The following is a 15,768-nucleotide window of genomic DNA, read 5'->3' on the forward strand; positions in this document are numbered from 1 at the left end:
TTAAGAAGTACATGGAAGCTGATGAAAATGATAACACCACAACCGAAAACCCCTGGGACGCAGCAAAGGCGGTCATAAGAGGAAAGTATATAGTAATCCAGGCCTTCCTAAAGAAGGAAGAAAGATCTCAGATACACAACCTAACCTTACACCTTAAGGAGCTGGAAAAAGAACAGCAAATAAAACCCAAAACCAGCAGAAGACAGGAAATAACAAAGGTTAGAACAGACATTAATGCTATCCAAACCAAAAAAACAGTAGAACAGATCAATGAAACCAGAAGCTGGTTCTTTGAAAGAATTAACAAAATTGATAAATCACTAGCCAGTTTGATCAAAAGGAAAAAGGAAAGGACCCAAATAAATAAAATCAAGAATGAAAGAGGAGAGATCACAACCAACACAGCAGAAATAAAAACAATAATAAGAGAGTATTATGAGCAATCATATGCAATAACATGGGCAATCTGGAAGAAATGGACAAATTCCTAGAAACATATAGACTACCAAAACTGAAACAGGAAGAAATAGAAAATTTGAACAGACCCATAACCAGTAAGGAAATCAAATTAATAATCAAAAATCTCCCAAAAAACAAGAGTCCAGGGCCAGATGGCTTTCCAGGGGAATTCTACCAAACATTTAAGAAGACTTAACACCTATTCTCTTGAAGGTGTTGCAAAAAATAGAAATGGAAGGAACACTTCCAAACTCTTTCTATGAAGCCAGCATTACCTTGATTGCAAAACCAGACAGAGACCCCACTAAAAAGGAGAACTATAGAGCAATTTCCCTGATGAACATGGATGCAAAAATCCTCAACAAGATATTAGCCAACCGGATCCAACAATACATTAAGAAAATTATTCACCACGACCACGTGGGATTTATACCTGGGATGCAGGGGGGTTCAATATCCATAAAACAATTAACGTGATTCATCACATCAATAAAAGAAAGGACAAGAACCATATGATCCTCTCAATAGATGCAGAGAAAGCACTTGACAAAATACAGCATCCTTTCTTGATAAAAACCCTCAAGAAAGTAGGGATAGAAGGAGCATACCTCAAGATCATAAAGGCCATATATGAACGACCCAATGCTAATATCATCCTTAATGGGGAAAAGCTGACAGCTTTCCCCCTAAGGTCAGGAACAAGACAGGGATGTCCACTCTCACCACTGTTATTCAACATAGTATTGGAAGACTTAGCCTCTGCAATCAGACAACACAAAGAAATAAAAGGCATCCAAATCGGCCAGGAGGAGGTCAAACTTTCACTCTTTGCAGATGACATGATACTGTGTATGGAAAACCCAAAAGATTCCACCAAAACCTGCTAGGATTGATTCATGAATTCAGCAAAGTTGCAGGATATAAAATCAACGCACAGACATCGGCTGGATTCTTATACACCAACAATGAAGCGACAGAAAGAGAAATCAAGGAATCGATCCCATTTGCAGTTGCACCAAAAACCATACAATACCTGGGAATAAATCTAACCAAAGAGGTGAAAAACCTATACACTGAAAACTATAGAAAGCTTATGAAACAAGTTGATGAAGACACAAAAAAAATGGAAACAGATTCCATGCTCCTGGATAGGAAGAACAAACATTGTTAAAATGTCGATACTACCCAAAGCAATCTACATATTCAATGCAATCCCTATCAAAATAACACCAGCATTCTTCACAGAGCTAGAACAAAGAACCCTAAAATTTCTATGGAACCAGAAAAGACCCTGAATAGCCAAAGCAATCTTGAAAAAGGAAACCGAAGCTGGAGGCATCACACTCCCAGACTTCAAGCTGTATTACAAAGCTGTAACCATCAAGACAGTATGGTACTGGCACAAAACCAGACACTCAGATCAATGGAACAGAATAGAGAACCCAGAAATGGACCCACACAGGTATGGACAACTAATCTTTGACAAAGCAGGAAAAAATATCCAATGGAATAAAGACAGTCTCTTCAGCAAGTGGTGCTCAGAAAACTGGACAGCGACATGCAAAAGAATGAACCTGGACCACGTTCTTACAGCATACACAAAAATAAACTCAAAATGGATGAAAGACCTCAATGTAAGACAGGAAGCCATCAAAATCCCTGAGAAGAAAGCAGGCAAAAACCTCTTTGATCTTGCCCACAACAACTTCTTACTCAGCACGTCTCCAGAGGCAAGGGAAACAAAAGCAATAATGAACTACTGGGACCTCATCAAAATGAAAAGCTTCTGCACAGCAAAGGAAACAATCAGCAAAAGTAAAAGGCAACTGACAGAATGGGAGAAGATATTTGCAAATGACATATCAGAGAAGGGGTTAGTATCCAAAATCTATAAACAACTTATCAAACTCAACACCCAAAAAACAAATAATCCAGTGAAGAAATGGGCAAAAGACATGAATAGACACTTGTCCAAAGAACCCGTCCAGATGGCCAACTGACACATGAAAAAATGCTCAATCTCACTCATCATCAGGGAAATACAAATCAAAACCACAATGAGATACCACCTCATACCTGTCAGAATGGCTAACATTAACAACTCAAGCAACAACAGATGTTGGCGAGGATGTGGAGAAAGTGGATCTCTTTTGCATCATTGGTGGCAACGCAGACTGGTGCAGCCAGTCTGGAAAACAGTATGGAGGTTTCTCAAAAAACTAAAAATAGAAACTACCCTATGACCCAGCAATTGCACTACCAAGCATTTATCCATGTGATACAGGCGTGCTATTTCAAAGGGACACATGCACCCCCATGTTTGTGGCAGCACTATCAACAATATCCAAAGTATGGAAAGAGCCCAAATATCCATGGACGGATGAATGGATAAAGAAAAGTGGTATATATATACAATGGAGTATTACTCGGCAATCAAAAAGAATGAAATCTTTCCATTTGCAACTACGTGGATGGAACTGGAGGGTATTATGCTAAGTGAAATTAGTCATTCAGAGAAAGACAAAAATCATATGACTTCACTCATATGAAGACTTTAAGAGACAAAACAGATGAACATAATGGAAGGGAAACAAAAATAATATAAAAACAGGGAGGGGGACAAAACAGAAGAGACTCATACATATGGAGAAGAAACTGAGGGTTACTGGAGGGATTGTGGGAGGGGGGATGAGCTAAATGGGTAAGGGGCACTAAGGAATCTACTCCTGAAATCATTGTTGCCCTATATGCTAACTAATTTGGATGTAAATTTTAAAAGAAAAGAAAAGAAAAGAAAAGAAAGAAAGAAAGAAAGAAGCCTCTGCTTAAAACCCGTCTATGATCAGCATCATTCAGATCTTTATGTATTTGAATTCAGAATGTTTATAAACACATTAATTTTACTGGAAGATTGTACTACTTCAAATCAAATGAATCCAGCACATTTCTCTTTAATAGAGAAATTTGGCTTCAGTTGACATACACAACAACTTTGATAATAATTGGAAGGAAATTCTCAATAAATATGTGTAGCTATTCTTATTTTATTCATTGTAACCTTAGTCATCTCATTTACTTTCCATTTTCTTAAGTAAAATGACCAAGTTATAGACCTTGATCTGGTTAATCTGATTGGTTCAGTGATGAATTTATGCATGTATTTTGAGGCTCTGTAAGAGTTTTGCTCAAGGTCAAAATAAAATTTGACTAGTCAGAGAAATTGTCTTTTTGAAAACAATATGTTTATCGCCTTTTGGGTTCTATAATGAATACATAAATATAAAACTGCTTAAGAGATACGAGCCTCTTGAGGCCAATTCTGTTCCTTTGACTGACAAAAAGGAAACCAACATAAATTGAGTATCTGCTCTTCACCTGTGTGAGATGAACAGCTATAGGTCAGATTGTGTAGTAACAGTTTTTATATCTGAGTAGGGGAGCACCACACTATGCTTCCACAAAATGTTTCTTTCTGATTTTTCACTTAAAGTTTATTCACTACACACACACACACACACACACACACACACATACACACACATTGATTATCTTCTTTGTGTACTCAAATTTCAAAAATTCCAAATCTTGAATTAAGCTATATAACTAACACAATTTTAATACCAACATTGTGAGACATCTGACAAATAATACTAACTTTAAGTAGGAAGCATGAATCTGTGAGTCTGTTCTTAAATTCAGTACAGCTTATATTATAGTTGGGAGAGACACAAATGTAAGTAAACATATAAATAAAATATACATTGAATTTTTAGGTGGCAAAAAATGCTTTAGAGAAAAGTTAAGCACAATAGGTGGATATGAACCACTATCTGTGGGGCTTCAGTTTTAAATAAGGTCTACAGAGAATTCCAATGAGGTAAGTATTATAATTTTCATTTTACAGGAGAGAAATTTTATAGTTCCAAAATATGTGAATGTTATCTGAAATTCAGTAATGGTTTAAAAAGAGGTTGGTATGGGTATTTGAGATATTTTAAACTCCAGTACAACAATCTTGAAGTATAAAATCAAACCAACAAAATGTAACAAATGTTTTGATAACAATTCATGGGATTTCTGTGTTTAAATAATTCATTGGTCAAAAAGAAAATCAAAACCTTGATTCTGCAATGTTTGTAAAATAATGAAAATGAAAGCAATAAGCTTTAGAACCTATGCAATATATTCACAGTTATATACAGCACAGTTACCATAGTCTTAAACTCTTACATAAAAAAGATTAACAAGTACATTAATTATTCAAATCAAGTTTCTGACAAAGATTAACAAGTAGGAACTAAGGAAAATAGTAGGAATGATTTAACAAAATAAAAGCGGAAGTTTATACATAGCAAAACAGAACCTAGAAATAAGTTTGAAGGCTGGTTCTTAAAATGAAACAGATAAAACAAATTAATTTTAGATGAAAGTGAGGAAATAAACAACTGCACGTATAGGAGAAATCTAATTAAAGGTATCTTACAATATTCTCTAATTCTATTTGAAAACCTGGACAAAAATGAATTTTTTTCTAATAAAATAATTCATAAATTATCAGAATTTACTCAAAAAGATGTAGACAAACTAAATGATCCAAAAGTTCAAGGTGAAAACTGAGAAAAGTGTTCATTATTCCCCATAAACATCACATTCAGCAGATTTTACAGGTGAAGTCTTCCAAATACTTTAGAACTTTGAAAGAATTCCAAAGCTGTGAAATAATTAATATCATATAAAAAAAGAAAGCTTAAGCTGATATCAAAGTCTGATTAATGATAACAGAAAGGGAGAAACAAAGACAGACTACAGTAACCCATGAAAGCAAAAAAGCAACACAAATTATTGGCAAATAGAATAGAGCTGTATGAAGGACACCTTAATATTTGGAAAACTGGTGATATAATTTACCATATTAAAAAAAATGGAAGAATATGGTATGATCAGTTTAATAGATGCAGTTGCTTTAAGGCAATATTTATTTTTTAATATAAAACTTTAAAAACTCTTAAAATGGAAATGGAAACTTCCTTAGCATGAGATACATACATCTCTTTATTCAAAAGCAAGCATCGGGGCGCCTGGGTGGCGCAGTCGGTTAAGCGTCCGACTTCAGCCAGGTCACGATCTCGTGGTCTGTGAGTTCGAGCCCCGCGTCAGGCTCTGGCCTGATGGCTCGGAGCCTGGAGCCTGTTTCCAATTCTGTGTGTCTCCCTCTCTCTCTGCCCCTCCCCCGTTCATGCTCTGTCTCTCTCTGTCCCAAAAATAAATAAAAAACGTTGAAAAAAAAATTAAAAAAAAAAAACAAAACAAAAAAAACCAAAAGCAAGCATCATGCTTAATATTGAAACACTGAGATATTCCTGCTACAGTCAGGAGAAACAGGAAGATGCTCTTTTACATTGTTATCATTTATTATCTTTCTGGAAGTACAGCCAGTAAAATTAGAAAAAAATAAAATTAAACATATAAATATTGGAAAGTCTGGGCCAAATTTTTATTTTGCAAATGATAGATATATGCCCTAAAATAAAAAAACTAAAAAATATTATAAAATAATGTAGTAAAATAGGAGCTTAAAAATAAATAACCAAAAAAGTTCCTATATACAAAACTATCAATTTAGGAAAACATAGTTTCAATATATTCTACATAACCGTGGCACAAGAAAAGTGTTACTATAAAGATGTATTACAAGTAGATATCCCTGAAATGAAGAACTACACCCGCACAGTGAATGAACATGAAAATGAGGCATAGAACTCTTTACATTTGTATATATCCCTGTTATGTCAATGAATTTCAAGAATGAAGAAATAATTATCCAGGCCTCAGAGAAATGTCACCTCCAAAGAGAGAAAAATCAGACAGACCTCAGACTTCTACAAAGCAACATTCCATGCTCAACTACAAAGAAGAATTGTCTGCATCGTGCTATCCAATACGATCACTGCTAACTATATATGGCTTTTGAGCACTTCAGGTGTGGTTGGTTCAAACTGGGATGTGCTGTAAGTATAAAATACAGGCTAGATTTTGAACACCTAATATGAAAAACAATTTTTAATAATATTAATAATATTTTATATTAATTGCATTAATATCTAAATTAATTAGATATCATGTAATAGATATTAATTAGATATAATATAATTAATTAGATATTAATTAGATATTAATTACATTATATCTAAACCTATTGGGTTAAATAAAACATATTATTAACATTAAAAATAAAACATAATGGAATAAAACATTTAACATACAATGTCTGGGAGTAATAATCAATGTGTAGAACTTACAGGGAAAAAACTTTTCTAAGGATAGTAAGGAAGTATTAAACAAAGAAAAAGACATGCTTTGGACAAGAATAATCTATGGTATAAAAATGTGTATTTTTCTTAAATCTGTACATTTAACATACAACTTTCAAAATACCAGAAAGATTGTTTTTTAAGAAGATTTGCAATGTGATACTAAATTTCATTTGGAAAAATAAATAGATTAAAATGAAAGATTGTAAATAAGAGTAATGGGGAAAACTGGCCCTAATCAAGATATTTTTTAAGTTTATTTATTTATTTTGAGAAAGAGGGAGAGAGTACATGCAGGGAAGGGGCAGAGAGAGGGAGAGAGAGAATCCTAAGCAGGCTCTACACTGTTAGCATGGAGCTCAACGCAGAGCTCAAACTCATGAACCATGAGATCATGACCTGAGCTGAAACCAAGAGTCAGACGCATAACTGACTGAGTCACCCAGATGCCGCCCCAGCCCCCAATATTAACATAAGTTATAAATCTAGAGTAATAGAGTTTGTTACTGATTTAAGAATAGACTGAAAAGTGTGGAAGTAGAAGTGAGAATACGTGAATATTTAAGATAAGATAAAGGTAGGATTCAAATAAATGGAGAGATGGTGATGTTTAATAAATTGGGTTGACATTTGGAGAACCAATGTGAGATCTTGGCCTCACTTCTCATACTAATTGAACTGCAGATGAATCAAACATTATAACATAAGATAAAATCATAAAAGCCATGGAATAAAACATTAGAATATTGCTGTATGAAAGTCTTCTAAGCTTGATGCAAAATTTGGAAATTATGAAGGGAGACTGGTCAATTTAAGAGCATAAAGGTTAAATCATTCAGTCAAAACAAAAATCTAAAGTCAAAACATGAATGGCAACCATGGGGAAAAGTAATTGGAAAAGCATATAAGAAAGGGCCAATTTTATCTTTAGTAAAGGATTTATAAATTAATGAATTTAATTTAGAAAAAGTAGTTCAACCCTATAAAAATATGAACAAAAACATAAAGAGGTAGTTTACTAGGATGACCATCGCAACACATTTGTAAAGACCATAAACACACAAATCTGGAAACAATCTAAATATCTGTCAATTATGAGTCACCACAAACAATAGACTATATGACAAAATTTTTATTTAAAATGAGATAGATTTTTTCACAGATATGGGAAAATATCCAAACCACATTATCATGTGAATAAGTGGCCTGAGAGTATACACAGATTGATTTTACTTGTAAAAAAAAAAAAAAATCAAGGAATTTCTAATAGGATATCCCTGTTATCATTGTTTGTAATAATGTTCACTTAAAGCAAAGCATAATGGTTCTATTGCACAATGGGTCTATTCTATGTTGATAGCTGATTATTTCTAAAGTCGTCAAATTAAGTAGAATTTAAAGGGAAAAGAAAAAGGATATAAAAACTACAATACCTACAATTAAATGCATTATGTTGATTTCCTATAAAACTGATTTTGTGTTAGTTTTTAGAGTATTTTGTGACTTTAACATTTTGTTTTGAAGATAGGTATTTTAAAATATGAAATTCATTTTGTAACTTTATACACAACCCATATGAAACACATAAAAGGTAAATTATTCAGTTTATTATTTTAGTGGAATACCAAATGATTCCAATGACATATATTATTTTAATATGAAATTTATTGTCAAATTGGTTTCCATACAACACCCAGTGCCCATCCCAACAGGTGCCGTCCATAATTCTCATCACCCACTTTCCCCTCCCGACCACCCCCATCAACCCTCAGTTTATTCTCAGATTTTAAGAGTTTCTTATGGTTTGCCTCCCTCCCTCTCTAATTTTTTTTCCCCTTCCCCTCCCCCATGGTCTTCTGTTAAGATTCTCAGGATCCACATAAGAGTGAAAACATATGGTATCTGTCTTTCTCTGTATGACTTATTTCACTTAGCATAACACTCTCCAGTTCCATCCACATTGCTACAATGACATATTTTAGGTAAGTGTAATGAAGCTCCTTTAGTTGAAAAACAGTGGCTTTTTACAAGTCACCATGGGTGTTTTTAGCTTCATGATAAATTTTCCATAGCGATTTTTCTTTCAGAATAAACAATAGTTACATCAAACCTCTCCATAGTTGTTTCTATTTCATTTTAAAGAAAAGAAATAAATAGTATACTTTTTGAATTTCTGAAATTTCAATTTCTGAAAGTATCTAGAGGAAAAAACCTGATTTCCCTTTTGATATTCTACCTATTATTCATCTTTGTTTTCAAAGTTTTATTATTTTTTTTGTTAACGTTTATTTATTTTTGAGAAAGAGATAGAGCATCAGCAGGGGAGGGCCAGAGAGAGAGGGAGACACAGAATTGGAAGCAGGCTGCAGGCTCTGAGCTATCAGCACAGAGCCCCATGTGGGGCTTGAACTCAGGAGCTGTGAGATCGTGACCTGAGCTGAAGTAGGTTGCCCCACCCACTGAGCTACGCAGGTGCCCCTGTTTTCAAAGTTTTAAAAAGAAATGAATAGTTTTCACTTCTTTCTTTGAAGGAATATTATTTTAAAAATACTTGGCCTCCAAATATAAACCGAATATAAACCAGAGAACATTCATTTGGCCATTGAATTAGTACTAAGTTACTAAGAGCTTGATGATCAATTCATTATTGAGCTAAATTTTATCCTTTTCCCTTTATCTCTCAAGTCAGTTTGCAATTAGCCACAGTTGAATGAGCAAATGGGAAGTTTTGTAAAAGAAATTATTATGATAATTCTGTTACTAGCAGCAAGGCCCTAGAGTAGTTTCAACCATTTTAACTGGCTTCTATTTTTTTGTAAGTTATTTGGAATTGGTTTGTTATAACCTGTCCTTCCATCTTCTGTGTAAAGAAATGGGAAGCTGTCCTCACTCTGAGGCGATCATTTCTAGAGCCCTTGCTGAGAGCCCTTCCATTCTTCCAGTTGTGTTTGGCTTCAGATTAGCATGGTTGCCTCCAACTTGAATCTATTATCACAATTCTTTGTCTAAATTACAAAAATCTTGGAAATGCAAGCTTAATGTTTTGAAATTGAGGAATAAAATTTTTTTTTAATTTATTTATTTTTGAGTGACACAGACAGAGTGCAAGTGGGGGAGAGGCAGAAAGAGAAGGAGATACAGAATCCGAAGCAGGCTCCAGGCTCTGAGCTGTCAGCACGGAGCGTGGGGTGGGGCTCAATCCTATGAATTGTGAGATCATGACCTAAGCCGAAGCCAGATGCTTAACTGACTGAGCCACCCACGTGCCCCGAGGAATAAAAAATTTTAACAAAATGAAGTGAATGTACTTATCTGAGGAAAATGATTTTTTTTTTGTCACTGTGAGTCATCCTGTATTGCCAAGTTTTCCACATAACAAGCATCTGTCTCCAGATGTTCAAGGAAATCCTTAAATTAAAAAAAAAAAATCTTCCCTAGAGTTAATTCATATTCCAATGAGGAGGGTGAATAACCCAGGGGGGATATATCCCAAACTTATGTGACCATGAAAACTATTTCTTTCTCCTATAGAACATCTGTTTAGTAGAACACAATTTGGGTAACACTGATGAGAGCATAATTTCAGACATTAAAAGAAAGAATAATTACCTTAATAATTTGACTCACAGCAAAATCTACTGCTATATTTAAATAAATTTATACTTTCGAAAGTTAATCTATAATATCACCTTTTATTGGTACGAGAATAACACATTTTATAATTTTAGCTAGAATAAACTAACTGACAGAATTCTATCTTGGAGTTGATTCTATCAGGGACTCTGTTGACCAAGTTGCTGTTCTGTGTTTGTTTGAATAGAGATCTGATAATCACCAAAGCCACAGGGCACAGTGGCTGAGCCTTGTTATGTTCTATAGGCTTGCCCCAAATTCCAGCCATGGAGGCAGTCTGCATGTGAAGTCTGGCTCTAGAAGCCATGTGATTTGTGCCCCTGCAGGAAATGACTATTTTGGTGTGCAATGAGCAGATGGGAAAAAAAAAAAAGAGGCATTTTCATATGTGGACACCAAGTGCTATTCATTCACAGAAGGCTCAATGTGAGTACGAGGTGATATCTTCAATAAACCTGAAACTTTAAGTTCCTTTGTCATTGCTCTGGGTATTGTTAGGATTTTTAAACTGTTACTGTTCTTCTGGTTTGAGGTTTTTCCCTAAACAGTCCATTTATTCATGCTTATTTGAGGGAAATTTAAAAATTATTTTCTATTTTTTCTGCTCATATATTCAACGTCAGCATAAAATTGCGAGGACTCACAGCCAGGTGGGTTATTCTGTTATGTTATTTGGCAGCTTAGTTTTCAGCTTTTTCTATACACCTGTTAAATGTCATGTCCAAATGAGAGGTGGTCTACCAGTATTTTATTATTCTAGTCAACAAATTAATTTCATTGTGTTCTCTTCACAGTGTTTGTGATCTACCACTCTCAATGTATGTCTACAGAAATCTTCACTCTTTACTGTGTCTTAAAGGCATCGAATGGGAGATTGGTTCCCATTTGTAAGATTTCTTAGATTCTAAAAACATCTTTGATACGAAAAGGAATGGAATTCCTATTATGATTGAAAGGGGCAGAAGGGAGAATAATGATCTAAAGTGGATCTATAAGTTTAGTTAGTGATTTCCTGTGAGTAATTTCAGGGATCTCACAACAGTAAAACATGGATGTCTATAAACATTCTATTCTACCAAATGGGGTCTCATCTGTTTCTCTTAAGCTCTTTGATCAATGTTAAAATGTGATAGGCCTTTAGGTTCTCAGTTAGATACATAAACATATCAATATTGAGAATTTCAAGTGAGTTAATTTAAGAGGATTTGAGTAGAGGAAGAGACAGAAGGGACTGCAGGAGGATTTTGGGTAGCTAATGTTGAGAACAGAGAAGAAGAACATGGAAGAGACAGGCAGGGACACTAGACAAACAATTCCACTTTGTTAAGTGCCAGTTCTGAATATCTCACTAAATATCCTGAAAAGGAAATCCTGGCCAGTAGTGCTAATATGGGTACACTGAAGAACAGATGGCTCACATTTTGTCAATTTTTAGTCAGTAATGTGATACATTTTTAAATTTGGGGGGTAGGGTATGAGATAGGAAATCATCTTTGCTACATACTGCTAAAAATCTGTCATGGATCCTGGGCACATTTTTATGTGAAGCCAGTCTGAAAGTCTGAACCACAGACTTCCTGAGTTGTCTAAGGCTTAGGTTTTGAATTCTCTGAAGCCCAAATCTCTTCACTCATTCAGAAAATCTTCCCTTGCTGCTTCTTTGATGCCTGTATCCCTTCTCATTGAACTTCAGGGCTGTGTACTTCAGTAGGGAACTAGGCTGAGAAAAGGAGTCTGGAAGTAGTGGAAATCTGAGGACCATGAGTCTGTGAGGCTTATTTCTTTGGAGGGGATAAAGACGAGGGGATTCATGTGCTCAAACCCTAGGAATTTGAGGCATAACTGGTGCCTGCAGCTGTGTTTGGCCTTCATCAAAAACATGGCCTGCTACATCCCACCTGGGGTTTCTGAGAGGAGGTCAGTGGAAGACCATGCTGTTCTTTACCAAGCTTCTACTTTTAAACTTGTAGGTATCTACTGATTGTATAAATGTTATTTCTCTCATGTTCCATATCTCATATGTTAATTTTCTTTCTTTACAACGATCACTTTTCCTAAAAAAATCATTTAAGGTTGCATATACACAGATTAGGTTAGTAAGCTTTTCTAGCAGGACATTTTACTTTATAATACCACACTCATAGTATCTTAGGGGAAGGAAACTTAGAAATCAACCAGTCCTATTCATCTGGTTCATAGGTGAAGAAGCTGAGATCTGGAGAGGTAAACTGCCTTACCGAAGGCTTTACAGTTAGACATGAACACAAATCTTTGAGCACCAGCCCTATGTTTTCCCTTACTGTGCCACACTACCCTTGGTGTATCTTTTGACTGATTTACCCTCACCTCAAATGAAAAAGAGAACATGTTTCTCTTAAAATACTCTAAAATACCAAGCACTTGTAATAGACTTTTAGTGCCACAAATCAAATTAAAATATACAAAACAGGAGGAGGAGCCAAGATGGCAGAACATCATGGAAGTTTTTTGTGTGTCTTGTGTCCATGAAATACAGCCAGACCAACACTAAACCATCCTACACACCTAGAAAACTGACTGGAGGATCAACACAACAATCTGCACAATCTGAACAACAGAATTCAGCAGGTACGCGGCGCGGAGAAGTGAACTTGGGGAGCGAGAAGGCACAGGAAGGGAGGTGCTTTGCGAGCAAAGAGAGAACGGAGCCTGGGGGGCGGGGAAGAGTGCGGGAAAAGCACCCTTCCCCAAAAGCAGCTGGAGAGAAAGTGGAAAATTAGAAACAGCTGCAGGGACTAAACTAAAAAGGGAGAAAGGAAAGGAGAGCATTTAAATTCCATTAAGACTGTAAAAAAGGGGAGTCTGCAACTCCACAGCTCGATACCTGGCAGTGCTCTGGTAGGAAGGGTGAATCCCCAGGAACACAGTGGGGTCTGGGAGGTTCTCGGGCCACACGGGGAAACGCGGTTCCACTGCTGAAAGGACATTTGGTAGAGACTGATGAAGCCACCTGGTCCCAGCAGTCCCCAGAAAACGGCCACATTTGCTGCTGCTGGAACAAGGTTGTTGAGGGCGAAGCCTGGTGGCAGATGTGTGTTGTGATTTTCCATGATCCCTGGAACGCTGCTGCTACACTATCTCGTGAACTTTTTCTGGGGCAGGCTGGCACCTGACCGTAGTCTTGGGGCGCCAGCAGCACCAGGGTCCAGATAGCATTCCTGGGTGCAGCCAACATTCGGCCATTGCTCATTAGGCCATTGCTCGGTGAGATCCTCCCGCAGAGGGGCAGAACGGGTCAAAGCCACAGTCCTTCAGAAGTAGGGGACCAGGGAAAGTGGCCGCATCCGAGACAAAACTTGAGAGAGGTACTGCCTGGGGCCTGGTCATGGAGAGTGAAAAAGCAGGGAGTGGAAGAAAGCTGAAGACAGAGGACGGGTGCGCGATTGCTGATCAGGGAGAACAGATGGGTAGCTGAGTGGGGCCATTTTCCCCGCTCCGCACATGCGCATACACACCAACGAGCACCGCAACAATCCACCCCAGTAGGCGAGCAGCACCATCTAGTGGAGAGCAGAGCTGTTACACCAAACCCCACCCAACTGGGCCACTTCGCTCTTCAAGAACACAAGTCTCACTGCCGGCTTAGTTTATGGACTACAAAGCACTACATAGACTGACTTCTAGGTGAAAATGAAGTAATTTCTGTCCCACTTCAATCTGTTAGGAGGTCCATCTATTCAGTTTTCTTTTTTTTCCTCTCTTTTACACTTCTTTTTCTTGAATACAGAAAGAGAAAACATTCATTTTTATTTTCAATTTTAAACAAAAATATTTTTCTTTAATTTTTATTACTATATTTTGTACTTTTGGGTAAATTTTCTCAAATTCTATTTTACTTCCATCATTTTATTTTAGTGTACTTCAGTGTATTCACCTTTTCAATTTTCATATGATCTCTCTTTTTTTCCCTTTTTCATTTCTTTTCTTTTTCTTGAATGCAGCAAGAGAAAACCTTCATTTTTACCTTCAATTTCTATTAAGAATATTCTTTAATTTTTTTACTACATTTTTTACTTTTGTGTAAGTTTTTTCAAATTCTATTTTACTTCCATCATTTTATTTTAGTCTAATACAGTGTATTCACTTTTTCAAATTTTCAAACGATTTCCTTTTTTTTTCTTTTGCTCTTTTTAGTTTCTTTTCTTTTCCTTGAATACAGAGAGAAAAAATTCATTTTTATTTTTCATTTTTATTAAAAATATTTTTTAATTTATTTTCTACTATTTTCTTTACTTTTGTGTAAATTGTTTCAAGTTCTACTCCCATCATCTCATTTTAGTCACCTTCAGTGTATTCATTTTTTTCAAATTCTCAAATGAGTTCCTTTTTTTTCTCCCCCCCACCCATTCTTTTCTCTAATCTGTCAAACCACTTTCAACACCCAGACCAAAACACACCTAGAATCTAACATCATCTATTCGATTTTGTGTGTGTGTGTTTAATTTTAATATTTTTTAATTTTAATTTATTTAATTTCAATTTTTCTACCTCATTAATTCCTTTTCTCCCTTCAAAATGACAAAACGAGGGAATTCACCTCAAAACAAAGAGCATGAAGAATGGACAGCCAGGGATTTAACCAACACAGATACAAGCAAGATGTCTGAACCAGAATTTAGAATCACGATAATAAGAATACTAGTGGGAGTAAAAAATAGATTAGAATCCCTTTCTGCAGAGGTAAAAGAAGTAAAAACTAGTCAGAATGAAATTAAAAATGCTATAACTGAGATGCAATCACGGATGGACGCAGCGGCAGCAAGGATGGATGAGGCAGAAAAGAGAATCAGCAATATAGACGGCAAACTTATACAGAATAATGAGGCAGAAAAAAAGAGGGAGATTAAGGCAAAAGAGCACGATTTAAGAATAGGAGAAATCAGTGACTCATTAAAAAGGAACAACATCAAAATCATAGGGGTCCCAGAAGAGGAAGAGAGGGAAATAGGAGTAGAAGGGTTATGTGAGCAAATGATAGCAGAAAACTTTCCTAACCTGGGGAAAGACACAGACATCAAAATCCAGGAAGCACAGAGGACCCCATGAGATTCGACAAAAACCGACCATCAACAAGGCATATCATAGTCAAATTCACAAAAATACTCAGGCAAGGAGAGAATCATGAAAGCAGCAATGGAAAAAAAAGTCCCTAACCTACAAGGGAAGATGGATCAGGTTTGCAGCAGACCTATCCACAGAAACGTGGCAGGCCAGAAAGGAGTGGTAGGATATATTCAGTGTGCTGAATCAGAAAAATATGCAGCCCAGAATTCTTTATCCAGCAAGGCTGTCATGCAAATAGGAGAGATAAAAAGTTTCCCAGACA

The sequence above is a fragment of the Panthera tigris genome, chromosome A3, assembly GCF_018350195.1.
Source record: "Panthera tigris isolate Pti1 chromosome A3, P.tigris_Pti1_mat1.1, whole genome shotgun sequence".
In the NCBI taxonomy this organism is placed as follows: Eukaryota; Metazoa; Chordata; class Mammalia; order Carnivora; family Felidae; genus Panthera; species Panthera tigris.